Here is a 16,220-nt window from a genome sequence, read left to right on the forward strand (position 1 = left end):
AAAAACGTTAAGATCAGAAATGGTTAATGGGTGCCTTAATTTTAAACTGTTTGTAGGGCCAGTGGCTTCCTCACAGAGATGCATAATAAATTTACAAAACAGTCGTATGGTGTACTTTCATATTCTTAAATCAAGAAAAAATGATATTTAACGGCCATGATCTAAAATTCTATAGCAGACTTGTAAACACACACACACAAACGAACAACAGAAATTGGTGCCTTCTGAATGTTCGTTCTTGCCTATTTTGACGCAAAACAAACGCGATGTTTTAGATCGCACTTTTCTCCCTGTAGTGAAAACATGCCATTTTCTATGACTTTTCCCGTCTCTGAGACATTTATATGTGAAACGTGTAATTGCTACGCAATAAACCAAGTGCAACTGTGACGCAACGTTCCACTGCAAACTGCCTTACAAAAATGATGTCATTCGCTGTTCTCGAGTCACTTTTATAACAGGTACTGTTGGCAGAGCTCCCCTCATCCCATGGTGTGCAAGAGGGCAAAAAATGGAATTTTCCGGGTGTCCTAGCCCTCAACTTGCGCACCGCGCGTTCGCCGCAGCGCCTCAGGGCCCACCTCCTCGGCAGGCGGAGTGACACGGCCGCCTGGGAAGGTGCACGGCCGATCCTCTCTAGCCCCGACGGCGGTGCTCGGAGGGGAAGCCTCAACGGCTCCGGCCTGCAGCGCCCCGCTACCTATTTTCCTCGGTGCCCCCTGCCTGCTGCTACTGTGGTAGGCTCGCCCTCAGGGACAAGGCGGGCTGCGGGCGCGGGACAACCCTCCCTCCACCGGGCTCCCACACCCGCTCCCGCTCCGTGGCGCCGGAAGTGACGCGCATTGGGCTGAAAGATGGCGGCATTGGCATTAGACCAGGGGGAAGGTAAACACCCGCCAGGCGGCGCGCTGGCCCCTGCGGGGCACCCTCCGGGGTGGAGGGGGCCTCCCAGGCCTACTCTCTAACCCGTGGCTTCCCGTTCCCACCCTCTCTCTCTCTCTCTCTCTCTCCCCAAGAGGCCGGCTTCCGCACGTCCTAGACGCCGCAGCCCGGGCCCCCTGCCTGCGCGCCCCGCCTCCCTGGGCGGGCCCCGGGCGGCTCCCGCGGCCCGCAGGGGGCGCGAGGCCCGGAGCGGCCCCTGGCTCGTGGCCCCGCACGCCCCGCCCCTTTCCCGCCCCTTTCCCGCTTTCCTCCACCCCCGGCGTGGGTGATCCTGAGGCTCCGCGCGCTTCGGGGCAGAAACCCGGAGACGCCGCCGTTGTCGACGTCGCTACCGCTGGCGCTTGTGCTGTTGCCCTCGGCCCCCTCTGCTCTGTCCCGGTTCGTGGCCCTAAGCCGGTTCTCCCGCCGTACCCTGTGGGCTGTCGCGAGCTCCTCCTCCCCTCCCCGGTATTGGCAAGTCTGGGCCCCGGCCCCGACGCCGCGCGCCTACCGCCTAGCCCAACTGTCTGGACTCGCTACTCAAGCGCTGTCTTCTTTCCCAGGACTGCTTCTGAAGGGGCCTCAGGCTCTCACGCTCGCCCCGCGCCGGAGCGCTCCGGCCCGGCCAGGGAGCGGCCCCTTGTAGAGGTCCAAGGAGCCTACCGAGGTCCGTCCCGGCGCCCGACCCTCCCACCGTTCGGCCCACTGGCCCGCTTCTTCCTGATGCAGAGTGCCGTCCACTAGAGGCTGGACAGGACCCCCGAGGTGCGTAGCCGCCCCTGGCCGCCGGCCTGCGGAGCCCAGGCTTTGCCCGCGGCCCCGAGGAAGGCACGGGTTCCGTGGTCCCCACCGCACTCAGACCTTTGGTAGACGCTGGGACCTAATTTGTCTTTGAGTTTACTTAAATTGTTTGAAATGTAAATTTTTTTTCCAGGGGGAGAAAGGGAGGAGGGGGGAGAGAGAGGGGGGGAGAGAAAAAAAAAAAGGAAGAAGCATAATTCAGCCATTTTTTGCAGCACAGAGCTGCAGGTACCATGATTATTTCCCCCCAACCGGTTCCTTCCCTTTAAAAATCCTACTTGTGCCTGAAATAGAGCTATGCGAAATGTGAGGCATAAAGCGTGAAATCAGAACGTCTGGGTCCGACTGGGTGACTGAGAAAATCTCGTATGGAACCTCAGTTTCTTATCTATGAAATCTAGTCAGTAATAGCCACATCAGAAGGTAATGATGACTCTATGAGGTCATATATGTGAAAATAATCTATAGCTGTAAAGTGTCGTAGAAAATATAAGGTCATTTCTTTAAGTAACCTTTGCTAGAGTGCTTAATGTGGCTAACTGTTGCTGCCTCGTAATTTCTATATTCTAAGTAAATAAGTACAGAATAGCAAAACAGTGCAGTAATCGATAGCTGGTTAATAGTCACGTTGGTTGGCCTTCCTCCTACAAAATGCTAACTGCTTATTTAAAATAACGGTATTCTTCAAATCAGATTTAATGTTACTGTAGGGCTTTTCATCTTTCTAGGCCTCTTAGGCCCTTTTCTTACTCAGAATATTTAACACCTTACATTTGTTAGTCTTTATATATTTTTAATCATTAATCTGGTTTGCCGTTGTCATCTTAAAAGTGGTTTTTAGATGTATATGCTCTAATTTCAATGTTTGCTTTTCATATCTAGGGAACAGGATGACTGAATGCTTCTACCCATTTGAAAATTGTTTTTGAAGAGCTTACAAATGCATTCATATTTCTTTAATGCTTAATAGATCTAGAAATATATAGGGAATTTCAACTTTTTAGCACTAAATGTAATATTTGTGTAATTCAGTTCTCATTTTCAATTGCAACACTCGGTAGGTGCTTTGAGTCCCAGTTTGTCAGTGGTAAAGGATGTTAATTAACACTCTTTACTACTGGTTAATTTGGCAGAAAAATAAGATAGTATTATTTGTGGTTTGAAAATAAAATTTGCTAGAATTTCAAAATTGTGGGATGTTTTGGCTTAAAAATAGTCAATAAGAAATGAAAGGATATTTTGGAGTATGTTATTTTTAGTTGGCAATAAATGTATTTTTTCTTAGTTAGACGTTAAATTTTTAATTCCCTAGTCCAGTACCAGTTGTCTTTCACAGCGTGCTTGTGTGTTTTGTAAAAAGACAGAATAATGCAAGATGGGCAGGATTAATTTGGAAAAGGAATAGCCAACTTTAAAGTGGCTGCTTTTATATTTTGGATTTATCCCTTGTCCTGAAGATAATTTTGGCAGATTACTGCTTTATTGAGAATTTCAGAGTTTGACCTCTCTGCCTTGTTGTGGGTTACTTGGGGCTGAAATCATGGAACCAAGGCTGGCTTGACTGAATTCATGGGTATTCAGAAGCGGGGATCCCGTACTTGGTTTAATAATATTTGTGAACTGGCATTGTACAATATAAATGAATAGTAAAATTTGTGCTAATAATTTCAAATCTTAATTTTTCTTTACTTAGGACAACATATATCAACAAATAAAAACACGTCATGGCAAGTCAAGAGAGATGGGAGAAAGGAAAAAGTGTTATATTTTAGTACCTTTAATAATTTTCCCCGCAGGTTTGAGCTTTCAGATTGTAAATGTTTCATGATGGAATGTTAAGTGAGGACAGTGAATCTTGGTCTGTGTTGGGGGTGTGGTGTAGATTAATTTATTACCAGACATTTTTTCAGAACTAGAATGCTGTAGCTCCTTTGGTGTTTGTTTTGTTTGTTTTTTTAATTGAAGAACAAGCAAAGCTGGCCATTGGTGAGGACTTGCAGTAATGGTAGTTAATTAGGAAGGTATAGAACTCAGGAAGACCCTAGCTCCATAGTATCGTAGCCTTAGGCCAGTAACTTGACCTCATAGTTTGGATTTTTTCATCTTTAAATTGAGAGTGGCTATAGAACATGGAGGCTTGTGAAGTAAATTTCTTCATAGCTCAAGTATTTATTAAGCATTTACTATGTGCCACACACTGTTCTAGGTGCTGGGGATTCAAGTTAAGTGTTAATACTTTTAACATTGTTTTGTTTTGGATCCCCCCTAGACAGTTTTTTACTGTAGTCCAGGTTTGCTTTAAAGTCAAGGTCATCTTCCTGCCTCAGCCTCCTATGTACTGGGATTATAGGCATGTGTAACTAACTATACCTGGCACAAAACAAAAAATTTTGAACAGAAAATGAAAAATGAAAGTATGGTGGCCCATTTCTGTAGTTCCAGTACTAGGAGGTGGAGGTAAGAGGATCAGTTGAGAATCTTCCTCAGAAGAGGCAGCCTGGAGTATGAGACCGTCTCTAAAGAGAGTTACTTCAGCATTAAATAGACCTTAGAAAAAATAAAGCAGAGATGGAGATTCTTTGGTTGATAGAGTAGAGGGGGTTTGTAATTTTTATTTATTTATGTTTGTTTGTTTGCTTTTTTGGGACAGGGTCTCTGTATGTGGCCCTGGCTATCCTGAAACTCACTATGTCAACCAGGCTGGCCTTGAACTCACAGAAATCCACCTGCCTCTGCCTCCTGAGTGCTGGAACTAAAGGTATATGCCACCAAGCCCACTGGGCTGTATTATTTTAAGAGGGGTTTGGGACAAGGTCTCATTGAGTTGACTCTTGCCTAATGATCTAAAGGGAGTCATAGATATCTGGATAGAGTGATGCTAGGCAAAGAGGAACAGCAAGTGGGGTGAGGCTGGTTTTCTAGGAACAGCAGCAACAGAAGGAAGAGTAGAAGGAGCTTATCATTGCCATTTTAGGAACCAATGGAAAGACTCCCATAGGTCATTTCTGCCCTAGGTATACCTTGTATTAGTGCTGGCTCAAAAGTACGTGACCATGGGGCTGGAGAGATGGCTCAGGAGCACTGGCTGCTCTTCCAGAGGACCAGAGTTCAATTCCCGGCACACACATGGCAGCTCACAACCATCTGTAACTCCAGTTCCACAGGATCCTCAGGCTCTTCTGGCTTCCATGGCCACTAGGCACTCACATGGTACACAGACATATATGCAGCCAAAGCACCCATACCACAAGATGTTTAAAATGTAGACTACCAGGGGCCAGGAATGAGGGAGGCAAAGGCACGTGGATCTCTGAGTTCAAAGCTCTCCAGGGCTACAAAGTAAAATCTTGTCTCCAAATAACACCCCCCCAATAAAAAAAGAAGTAGGTGGCCTTTCATTTTTGTTTTGCTTTGTGTTTTTGAGACAGATTGTCTACATAGCCCTGGCTGTCCTGGAACTCACTGTGTAGACTAGGCTGGCCTCGAACTCACAGAGATCTGCTTGCCTTTGCCAAGTACTGGGATTAAAGGTATGCACCACCACATGTGCAGTAGATACCCTTTCAAGGTCTAATTTTTAAAAGTTATTTTTTGTCTGTGTCTTTATGCATGTGGGAATGTACATATGGAGGTCAGAGGACAATTCTAAGAGTTGATTCTCATCTCCCACCATTTAGTTCCCAAGGATTGAATTTATGCATGTGGGAATGTACATATGGAGGTCAGAGGACAATTGTAAGAGTTGATTCTCATCTCCCACCATTTAGTTCCCAAGGATTGAATTTAGATTGTCAGTCTTGATGGCAAGTGCCTTTACCAGCTGAGCCATCTCAGTAGCCCAGAATTTAAAATTCTAACTGTATTTTGGAAGAGGGAGCTGAGGATTGAACTCTGCAGAGCCTCACATGTACCAGGCAAGTGCTCTGTGACTGAGTGACATGCTCAGCCCAGAACTTTTAATTTTGGAATAATGAAAAGTAAAAAATATTCTAAGACTTTGTTCTTCTTTTTAGTAATTGGAGGTAGAGGTTGAACGTAGGGTTTTGTGTGTGCTAGGCAAACACTCTACCTTTAAGTTATTTCCCTAGCACTTCAAATTTTTTCTCTTTTGTGTATTCGAATGCACATGCATGTGAGCCATGGCAAGAATGTGAAGGTCAGAATACAACTTGTGGGAGTTGGTTCTCTCCTTCCTCCATGTGTGCCCAGGGATCAAGCTCAGCTCATCAGGCTCCTTTATTCACTGAGTCATCTCACTGGCCATAGGATAGTTAAAAAATACATTTATTTAATTGCTTATTTATTTACTGTATGTGCATACGTGCACAGGCTACACAACATGAATGTGGAGGTCAGAGAACTACTTGTAAGAGTAGGTTCTCTACTAGCATATGGGTCCCTGAGATGGTACTCAGATCATTAGGCTGCAACCACCTTTACCCACTGAGTAAGCTCAGTTTTCTCTCCTTGATATCCTTAAAGCTCATCAGGCTGGAGTGTATATCTCAGGGATAGAGCACTTACACCCCATGTGTGAAACCTTGGGCTCTGTCTGCAAGTATGGGGGGTGGGGAATCTAGCTGAATCATTGAAGCAAATAAGAACAGATAGAAAAAGATATCTTTTGTCCTTGATAATATCTTTACATTTAGTTAATACTGCATCATGGACTTACAGGAAATCTGTATTATAACATCAGGAGCTTCCAAAAAGATTTGTGTTGGTTATATAATTCTTGGCGGAGAATGAAAATGCTAACAGTACATGATTTGTGATTTCATGTTAAAATGCAGCTTAGAAGATTTGGGATTTTATTTCCCAACAGAGACTTTTCCTAGAATTCTCACTGGATCCAATCTCTAAAGGCCAGGGAAGCTGTTTTCCATGACATCACTCTTGGACTACATCTTGTAGTAAGGAATAAGTAAAGGAACATTAAAGATGAAAAATAGCATTGAAACGAGTGGTTTTTTTCCTTAGTTTTCTTATAATATAGGATGACTAAATACTAAACATACCTGTAAACTGAAGTAGTTTGGATAATAAGTGCCATTCTTGAGGCTAGAGGACCAGATCTTTCTTAGTAGTTTAAGTTGCCATTCACAATTCAGTAGTGAGTTATAAAAATATTTTGATGACAACAGTTTCAGTATTAAACAAATATGCAGTCCTTTCTCCCACATTCAGCTTCTGTTCTTTCCCAGTTTGAGTGGTAGTATATATTTGAGGGTAAAACAAATGCCTATTAGAGCTAAAAAAAATCCCAATTTCTAAATTTTTTTTACCATCAATATATTGAGAAGTGGCTGCTTTGAGATTGTTGAATTTAAAATTATTGGATAAGTTAGAGAAATTGTGTGAGATTTTATGATTTGGAAATTCTATTTTTTAAAAACCACTAAGCTTTTCACTTTGCTTTCAATTTGCATAGGTGTCATTTTTGGGAGAACAATTTGATAGTGAAGGTAGTATGAAATCATTTACATTTTTCATTAAGGATGAACATTAACCTTTTGAGAGTCTAACTTTTATACTGAACAGCTTACGGTTTTGTAGTTTTCAGTCAGCTTTGGGAGGAATATGAAAGCAATAAATTACTACTTATGTCATAAACATGGAGGTTAGTTGATTTTGAAACATCTTCTACTTAGTTGTCTAGAATTTTGCCTTCAAATCAGAATGGTAGCCTTCTAACTACAAGGGAAGCATTTAATTTCTATGCCTTTAATTTTCTTCCAGTTTTACCCCCACCAGACTTCTTTCTTTACTGGTCACTAGAGAATTTGAACTGCTAGAAATTTTTGTGAATAAATAGCTGTAATAGTCTTCCAAGGCAGAGGGCTGTGTGTGTGTGCATGTGTGTGTTTTGTGTGGTCACTTATCTCTCTTACCTTCCCTTCACTGATACTTGAGAGGTCCCAGAACCTCTTTATATTTCTTAAAATTTACTTGGATTCTAAATAACTTTGGTTTATGTGTATTGATTTATGTAGAAACCGATACTAGGGAATTTAAAAATATTTGTAATTCTTTAAAAAGTAACCCCCTTAAAGTTATATAAGTTATGGTTTTTAATGAAAAATGCGCATCTTATAGAAAATTAAGATCTTGAAGTCAGATGTAGTGGCTCATGCCAATAATCCCAGCACTTGGGAGATTGAAAAAGAATTGCTATGAGTTCAAAGTCAGCCTGGGCTAGAGTGAGACCCTGTCTCAAAAAACACAAAACAACAGTCCTTGACAATTAGATTATTGCTGACCATATTATTCCAAATCTTTCTGTAACATTTGGTTTTATTAAAAACATAACAGGTATTCACATTCTTCATTCTCCTTAAAACCTCTGAAAATCAGAAAGGAAAGGTGAAAAATATAACTTTTTTTAGAGGGGGTGGGGGGCCCTGGGCATTGAATTTAAGAAACTCATCCATGCTAGGTAAGTGTGTTACCTCTGAGCTACATATCCTAATCCTTAGAACTCTTTGTTGTTAGCCCCAAAGCTTTTGAAATATTTTGAGAATAATTTTGACCTTGACAAGTCCTTTCAGGTGACTGATCCTAGTTCTCTTCAGACCATAGCATATGCACAAAGACATGAACCAGTCAGTGTCTCTCTCTCACCCTACCTCCTTTTTCCTCTCCCCCGCCCCTTTGTGTGTGTGTGTATAGATATGTATGTCCTGGGAATTGAACCCTGAATCCAGGGTCCTCTACCACCGAGGTATGGACTACATCTCTAGCCTCCCCTAGCCTTTTGTCAGTGCCAAGTTGATAAAGCAAGATACACAGTTCAGTATTTCTTTCCTAGTAGTGTAAGCGTGCCTTGTAATTTAGTCTAATTTAGTTTCATTCCTCTTTTGGAAAAAAAAAATCTGTTTTAAATTCTGAAGGCCAGGTATAGACTATGTACATAGTAGGTTTATAAGCCGTAATTTGCCCTGATCTGAAGATCCATTATGAGAAGTGAGGCTATAGAATTTCTGAATATTTAACATTTTATATGTTAGTAATATTTTTTTCTCAAAAGTCCCTGACTGGATATTTTCCCAGTCCTCATTGATCATAGAGTTCAAATTTGGGTTTTGTGCTATACTTCTTATGATTACTACTTTCTTTCTAAAATTGATATAATTCTGTAGAGAATTTTTATATAAAGTTTTGCATATTTCCTTTTTTATGGTCTTAATTTTGCTTTTCTTATTTAATTTATTTAAATGTGTGTTTTTGTGTTACAGTTTTCTTTTTTCTGTTTGCATTTAAACCTTGCCATTCTAAGTCTTTTTTTTTTCTTTGTAGTGTCCAGGGTATGGATTGTGAACAAGTTGGTTTTGTTTCACGTGTTCATTTGTAAGTTTGTTTATTTGATGCCTTAAACGTTGATATTATAAATCCATGCTGTTTAGTAGAATATGCCAGATACATAATGCATTTTAAAATTGTGTTAGCTATTGTTTTTTATCACAAGAGAAAGAAGCAGGTAAAGTTATTTTTGATATATTTTATTTAATATAGTATGTCTAAGATAATTAACAAATTCAATATAAAAACTTAGATTCTTTTTTTTGTTTGTTTTTTTTTGAGGCAGGGTTTCTCTGTGTAGTTTTGGTTCCTGTCCTGGAGTTCGCTCTGTAGACCAGGCTGGCCTTGAACTCACAGAGATCCACCTGCCTCTGCCTCCCGAGTGCTGGGATTAAAGGCGTGCGCCACTGCCATCCAGCTAAAAACTTAGATTCTTTTACGTTATTTTTATGCCCTCTCTTCCCTTCCATTATTAAGATATGGATCCTGTCTTTTTAACACTTAACTAGATGTTTGACCTTGAATAAAGTCTGTTCATCTGTAAACCTTAGTGTCTTCATCTATCAAGTAAGTTACAGTTAGTCTGGGTTCTGAGAAGCTGAGCTGTGGTTCAAAATGTTGTTGCTAGGGAGAAGGTTCCTATGAGGTTAGCAGGATTATATTTATTATTCAACTCCTAAATAAAAGTGTCAAGTTTGCTATTGGGCTTGGGTAGGCACCAAGAGAAAGAAAGGGTGCAGTACTAATAGTGTACTTCAGGTCCATGCACCATGCTAAGTGCTGTATGTGCATTAAGCCATTTAATTCTCAGAGCAGCCAATAATGTAGATTCTATTACTATTAGTACCCTCATTTTACAGATGAGGACATTAGGCCACAGAGCCAGTGGAGGTAGGATCACAATTTGATCTCTTGAATGTGACTCTGGATCTAGACTTTGACTCGTGCTTTCATTGAGAGACTGTATGGTGTTGTCAGTTCATTATAGAGTATTTCATAGTTTCTGCTTCCATACATGCTTTTCATACAACTATAAGTTACTGATCCTGATCTAAAGCTGTTAGTCTTATTGATAAGTTCATTGAGTTTTCCTAGGTGGAAAATAAATTACTGCATATGCCCCAGCTGTCAGAAATTACTTTTAGAAGTTGATTTAGATCAGGTTAATTTAATAAAAGTATTGGTGGAACTTTGAAAGTATCTATAGTTTGTTTATTTATTCATTTATTTATTTTGTTTTTCAAAGTCGGGCTTCTCTGTGTAGCCCCGGCTGTCCAGGAACTTGCTCTGTACAGCAGGCTGACCTTGAACTCAGAGATCGCCTCTGCCTCCCAGTGCTGTGATTAAAGGTGTGAGCCACCATTGCCCAGCTTTAGTTTTAATATGTATGTAAGAGCATTGCATATCTATATAATCATATAAAAAGCAGAAAAACAAATGGGAGTATTATGCCTCAAAAGTTCAGAGATTATGTCTAATGCTTTCATTTTTTACAAAGACAGAAGGCTAAGAAATCTTCTTAATTAACTATCAGCTATTTCTGTCCTAAGACTGACTTAGGACCCTTGGCTATAAGTAGGAGTCAGCTCAGGTAATAAAAAGTGAGACTTTATTTCAAGAACATAAAGATTTCTTTCAGATTTGGATCTGAGGACTGGGAAATGAAGGTGTTAGGAAGCACTGGTTGTACTCTTGTCTAGGCTTTCTTTCTCAGTTGACTGCATTTCAGTGATAATTAGGCCACAAGTGGATGCCTAGGGCTGTTCTTTTAGTTGTAGTCATACATAGTCAGTGTACAGCCCTTCTTCCCTTTCTCCTGTCCCTTACCTTTCCAGATTTCTTGACAAAATGATATTCATCTTGATTCATATTTCCCAGGATCTGACCATATGTGATTGGGGCTAGAACCAAAGTGGAGTCTACCTGCTAGGAATTCTAGGCAGGCTGGACAAACAGGAAGGTACCCAGTACTCAAGACAGGTGACCTGCTCATGTCTTCAGTGTTTTTTTTTTTGATAGAGAGTTTTGTATTGCTCCATTGCCATATGATATTTCTGCTATAGTTTGGTGTTTCGATTACTCTTTTTTTTGAGACCATGTCTCACACTACAGGCCAGGATGGTCTGCAACTTGTGGCAGTCCTCCTGCCTCAGCTTTCCAAGTAGCTGAGATTATAGGCATGACCCACCACACTTGGGTCTGGATTACTTTTTAATATCTCCTCCAAGGAGACCATAAGCTTGAGGCAGGTCTGAAGTGCATAGCCTGTCCACAAAACAAAAAATATACCCAAAGAAGGTTTAATGCCACCTTTATTTTTGGTGCATAAGGATTGAACCCAGGATAGACGTTGAACCTAGGGCCTTGCACATGCTGAGTTGTATTGCTGAGGTATATTGCAGTCCACATATCTACTTTAAAAATTTTTTAGAGGCTGGAGAGGTGGCTCAGTGGTTAAGAGCACTTGCTCTTACAGAAAGTTAGTTTGGTTCCTAAAACCCACATGGTGACTCACAGTCATTTGTAACTCCAGTTTCACCCATCTAGTGCCATCTTCTGAACCAGACATACTCAAGATGCACATATTTACATTCATGCAGGCAAAACACTCGTACACACAAAATAAACCTTTAAAAAAGATCTTTTTTCCCCATTTAGATAGTGTTCTTTTCATAAAGGTGAACGTAGCTGTTTAAAACCTTTCTATGTATTAATTAAATATTGCAAAAACTGGATCATTTTTCCTTCATTTAATTTTAAGCAGTGTTGAAGATTGATCTCAGGGCTTTGTGCATGGTAGGCAAGCACTGAGCTTCAGCCCTTAGGGATGATCTCTCTGATATGAAGTAAAATATAGAATAATTTAGGCAACAGCAAAATAACACTAATAGTCTATTCATAGTTTATGAATGATAGGATGTCTTTTTGTATGCTGTGAATGTGTGTTGCTCTGATTGGTTGATAAATAAAATGCTGATTGGCTAGTATCCAAACAGGAAGTATAGGCAGGGTAAGCAGACGAAGAGAATTCTGGGAAGAGGAAGGGCTGAGTCAGGAGTTGCCCGCAAGACACAGAGGAAGCAAGATGACAAGGCAGAACTGAGAAAAGGTACCAAGCCACATGGCTAAACATAGATAAAAACTATGGGTTAATTTAAGTGTAAGAGCTATCAGTAATAAGCCTGAGCTAATGGCCGAGCAGTTATAAATAATATTAAGCCTCTGAATGATTATTTTATAAGCGGCTGCAGGTTTGAGGGTGCCCGGCAGGACACAGGAAAACCTCCAACTACAGTAATGTCTAGGCTTCTGTTGTTAAATTCTCATTGAATGTGACTGGTATATATGGATGATCAGTGAGAGTTAGTAACCATGACCTTGAGAAAATAAAGAAATACCGGAATTTTCATCCAGTTTAATTTGTTACGGTGTTTTACTTGATATTCATTTTGAAAATTGGTAATTAGTGTGGTGGTAGCCTTTTACTAATCAGTGGTTATCCAGACACCATGGTATTTGAGGTTACTTTTGTTCCTAGTATTTTATTTTGTACATATACCTTGTAATACTTGGAAACTTCTGAGCTAAATAATTTTTAAAAATGATTCAGACAAGCCTAGCATGGTGGCACATGCCTTTGATCCCAGTACTCAGGAGACAGAGGCAGGTGGGTCTCTGAGTTTGAGGCCAGTTTGATCTACAGATTGAGATCCAGGACATCCAGAGTGACGCAGAGAAAATGTATCTCAAAAAATGGAAAGAAAAGAGGCTGGAGAGATGGCTCAGTGGTTAAGAGCACTAGCTGCTTTTCCGGAGGTCCTGGGTTCAATTCCCAGCACCCACATGGCAGCTCACAGCTGTCTGTTATTTCAGTTCTGAGGACCCTGTGTCCTCACATAAACATACATGTAAGCAAAACACTAGTGCACATAAAATAAAGTAAATAAATCTTTCGATGGGTGGTGGTGGTGCACACCTTCAATCGTAGCGCTTGGGAGGCAGAGACAGGCAGATCTCTGTGAGTTTGAGGCCAGCCTGGTCTACAAGGGGAGTTCCAGGGACAGTCAAGACTGTTACACAGAGAAACTCTTGAAAAAGCAAAAAACAAAACAAAACCAAACCCAAAAAACAAAACAAAACAAAACCCAAAAAACAAAACAAAACAAAACCCAAAAAACAAAACAAAACAAACAAAAAACCAACCCCCCCAAAAAAATTCAGGTAAGACAAAATTGATGGATTATATTAGTAAGTAGCCTAGATTGGCCTCGAACTGTCTATGTAACCAGCTAGCCTCAGACTTCTTGCCTCAGCCTTCTGAACTCTAGAATTATTATTATTTTTTATAATTTATTTATTTTTATTTTATGTGCATTGGTGTTTTGCTGCATGTATGACTGTGTGAGGATGTCAGATCTTGGAGTTACGGACAGTCGTGAGCTGCAATGTGGGTGCCAGGACTTGAATCCAGGTCCTCTGGAACTGCAGTCAGTGCTCTTAACCACTGACCCATCTCTCCAGCCCCATGCACGCTAGAATTATAAGTGTGCGCTTTGCCTGCTTACTTTAATCTTTAATATGCAAATTAAATAATTCTGATAAATATTACATTGTCTAGAGTATCCCCCCCCACACACACATAAAAGATAGCCCTCTGTTATCCTATGTTTCTCAAACAAAATTTCACATTAAAAAATATTTTTAGCCAGGCATGATAGTGCATGCCTTTAATCCCAGCATGTAGGAGGCAGAGACAGGAGGATCTCTGTGAGTTTGAGGACAGCTGGGGCTACATAGAAACCCTGTCTCAAAAAAGATTTAAAGATTTTTTTTTAAAAGATTATTTTTGCCTTTTTAAAAATTTTTAATTTTTAGACAAGGTCTTAATGCATAGCTATGTTTGGCCAGGAGACAGAGGGGCAGGTTCAAGAACAGCCTGGTTTTCATAATGAGTTCAAGGCCAGCCAGGGCTGTATAGTAAGACCCTGCCTACAAACAAAAACATGATTAAAATTGTATAATTTTTAATTAGTGGCATACTAAATAAACATTTTAATCTTAACTGCACTTAGTGCATACCATTACTATCTTTGATTAGTGAACATTTAATGTGGTAGAATCAGTAGGCCTTGAAGATGGTTTAAGAGATTAATGGAGTTGAGCATAGTAGTCCATGCCTATAACCATAGCTCTCTGGAGACTGAAGCAAGAGAATTACTGTGAGTTTAAGGCCAACTTGAACTACATAATGAGTTCCAGGCTAGTCTGGGCTATAGAGTATGACCTTGACTCAAAAAAAAAAATGGGAAGGGGCACCTAGAATATGTCTCTTGATAAGATGGAAGATACAAAAACAACACAAACAAACAAACAAACAAAAAACCAAACAGAGTAGGTGAGGATAGGATTAGGATTCTGTTTTAGGTATATTGACTTTGAAGTCCCAAGATGATACCACCCCAAATAGAGTGTACGGAATTGTCTGCTATGCAATTGATTTATTATATGGAAGAATAGAGTAAGGATTGAGATAAGGATTGTCAAGATATTGGTGAAAGTAGATCTTCAAAATCGTGGGATCACTGGGCGATGGTGGCACATGCCTTTAATCTCAGCACTTGGGAGGCAGAGGCAGGAGGATATCTGTGAGTTTGAAGCCTGCTTGGTCTACAGAGTGAGTTTCAGGACAGCTAGGGCTGTTACACAGAGAAACCCTGTCTGGAAAAGAAAAACAAAACAAAAACAACCCCCTCCCCCCACAAAATCATGGATTCAGGTGCAATTGTTTAGATAGTGTTTTGATGAGAGAAAGGGGGCAAGAACTGATTTGCAGATGACACCAGTGCTCAAGGGGGGGTAGTTTGAGAAAAATGAACCCATGAATGAGAATGAAGAATGAGTAGCATAGGAAGAGATTCAGAATAATGTGCTGCTGCCAGCCATGAGCCAGTGACATAAGTCATGCTGCAGAAGGGTTCAAGAAAACAGATAAGGCAATTAGAGACACTTAACGATTTTGTTAACAGGTTTTTGTAAAACACAGATAAATTACAAAATAGATTAGCGGTTAGTGAAACTGCCTGACACACCACCATGCCAAGAAAACCATTTTTAATATTTTTGGTATATTATCCTTTCAGACTTTTTTTTATAAAGAGTCAGGATCTGGAGTAGCCCAGGCTAGTCTTGAACTTAGTTTGTAGCCAAGGATGACTTTGAACTCCTGACCTTCCACTTCTACTGAGATTACAGGTATATGCCACCACACCTAGCTCAGACTTTTTTCTTATTTACATTCTTTTGTTCCATGAGCTCAGCCTAGGTTCAATACTGATTAAACAGTTAAAGGGTCAAGAAGCTAAAACATAGTGCGAAAGACAACATAATGAAGCAGTAGGAAATCTAGTAATCACCTCCTGAGAGTGGAGGAATGGTACCTTAGTGTGGCTTGAGTGCTGCCTTTTCCTCCTTAACCACATCCATTGTACAGAAAGGTTTCCTGATTGGCACATATAGCCATATGTAATGTAGTGCCTGGCACACAGGTGCTTTGCCTTTCAGTAAATAAAAGGGAAACTATGGTAAGAGAACAGTGAGATTGGCAGGCGTTGTCTCTAGGAGGAGGAGGTAGAGCAGGTGACAGGAGTCAGACATGTTGCCAGTTGCTTCGTTGTAAGGACTTTTGTTCGAAACACCCAACCAGAGGAAAAAGAATTGAGATTGGGTCCCAGCATTGTCACTTGGCAGGGTTTCAGAGCCACAGATATTGGCTACTACATCTTTTGATTGTGTATTTCAAGCCTGATGTGTAGGTAATATTTCAGCAGATAGTTCAGACATACAATTCCAAATCATGAGGAGTTCTAGACTGTTTTTAAAGTGGCTATACTATGGGGCATATGGTGTACATCTGTAATTCTCCGGAACACAGAGACAGGGTTTTTCTGTATAACAGTCCTGGCTGTCCTAGAACTCACCTTGTAGACCAGGCTGACCTCAAACTCACAGAGATCCTCCTGCCTCTGCCTCCTGAGTGCTGGGACTAAAGGTGTGTACTAACTACCATGCCTGGCTTCATTTCTTAACTATGTGGAGAAGGATTTGGGAGTCTGAGACAGAGAGATGCTGTGAGTTCAAGACCATCCTGGACTGCAGAGTGAGACTCTGAAACCCTGTCTCAAAACCACTCCTTCTCCAAT

At 40.9% G+C, this 16,220-nt stretch overlaps 1 protein-coding gene across 5 annotated transcripts in view; it reads left to right on the forward strand.

The window, feature by feature from the left end:
• Nucleotides 1-561: 561 nt before the first annotated feature.
• The window catches only part of Klhl15 (kelch like family member 15), a 44,865-nt gene continuing 29,206 nt past the window's right edge, over nt 562-16,220 (forward strand). Inside the window, exons 1-2 of one of the 5 annotated variants that reach the window (XM_052732648.1) lie at nt 562-885; nt 1,485-1,686. The gene's annotated coding sequence lies outside the window, so the exon portion shown is untranslated. Of the gene's footprint in view, nt 886-1,157; nt 1,687-1,949; nt 2,146-16,220 lie in introns of those variants that run through there. The other 4 variants (XM_052732638.1, XM_052732629.1, XM_052732623.1 and 1 more) reach the window with 4 other exon arrangements.

The sequence above is a fragment of the Peromyscus californicus genome, unplaced genomic scaffold, assembly GCF_007827085.1.
Source record: "Peromyscus californicus insignis strain IS unplaced genomic scaffold, ASM782708v3 Scaffold_10__1_contigs__length_136768540, whole genome shotgun sequence".
NCBI lineage: Eukaryota > Metazoa > Chordata > Mammalia > Rodentia > Cricetidae > Peromyscus > Peromyscus californicus.